Below are 1,042 nucleotides of genomic sequence, written 5' to 3' on the forward strand. Positions count from 1 at the left end.
GCGGGCGCGTTGTCGTTCACGTCGGCCACCTCCACGGACACGCTGGCCATGGTCGACAGAGAAGGCGAGCCCCCGTCCCTCGCGATCAGTACTAGAGCATATTCCGACACTTCCTCTCGGTCCAGGGCGCTGTCCAGCACTAGCGAATAGTAATTCTTGAAGGTGGACACCAGTTTGAAGGGGACTTGGGGTGTTAGTGAGCAGGTCACCCGCGCATTGCCACCGGCATCATGGTCGGTTACACTGATTAGAGCGATGACAGTCCCCGGTGGAGCATCCTCTGGAATAGAGAGCAACAGTGACGTCACTAGCAACTCTGGGGCATTATCGTTGATGTCCAAGACTTCTATCAAGATTGTGCAGTGACCAAACATTGGGGGGTTTCCTTTGTCAACTGCTTCTATTTGAAGTTTCCATAATTTAATTTCTTCAAAATCTATTTTTCCATTCACTTTTATTTCTCCACTGTTTGAATCTATGCGAAAAGAGGCTTCTGTATTAGAGGAGACATCAGTTGCAAAGGAATAAAGAATGTGGCCGTTTGAACCCTCGTCCAAATCCGAGGCGTTAAGTCTAATAACCAGTGTACCGTTTCTTGCATTTTCCAGTAATTTTATACGATAAACTGCTTTGTCAAACACTGGGGCGTTGTCATTTACATCCAGCACTGTGATGTTTAACTCTACAGTGCCTGTCAGCTCAGGTTTGCCCCCATCCGTTGCTTTGAGCACCAAGAGAAGCTCTGAAGTGACTTCCCTGTCTAAAGGTTTTTTTAGTACTAGTTCGAGCGGTGTTACCTGCTCGTCGTTGGTCGGTACTTCCAGAGAGAAATACTCATTGGGGCTCAGTCTGTAAGTCAGCAGAGCGTTGGCCCCGATATCTGCATCGGAGGCGCCCTCTAGTGAAAAATGAGAGTCAAGAGGCCTAGTTTCGGAAATAAAGAGATTTTTGTGTGTCGCTGGGAATACTGGCGGATTGTCATTAATATCCTTTATTTCCACCTCCACATGGAACACCTGCAGCGGCCGGTCCACGATCACCT

The 1,042-nt window shown here is 48.3% G+C and overlaps 2 protein-coding genes across 3 annotated transcripts in view; both read left to right on the forward strand.

Moving 5' to 3' along the window:
- Window positions 1–1,042, forward strand: part of LOC114892331 (protocadherin alpha-C2) — a 209,000-nt gene that overhangs the window by 52,981 nt on the left and 154,977 nt on the right. The window lies entirely within an intron of this gene.
- Window positions 1–1,042, forward strand: part of LOC114891679 (protocadherin alpha-10-like) — an 11,190-nt gene that overhangs the window by 1,427 nt on the left and 8,721 nt on the right. The gene's annotated exons all lie outside the window — the stretch shown is intronic.

Source organism: Monodon monoceros, unplaced genomic scaffold (assembly GCF_005190385.1).
Source record: "Monodon monoceros isolate NGI ecotype Baffin Bay Population unplaced genomic scaffold, NGI_Narwhal_1 Super_Scaffold_12, whole genome shotgun sequence".
In the NCBI taxonomy this organism is placed as follows: domain Eukaryota; kingdom Metazoa; phylum Chordata; class Mammalia; order Artiodactyla; family Monodontidae; genus Monodon; species Monodon monoceros.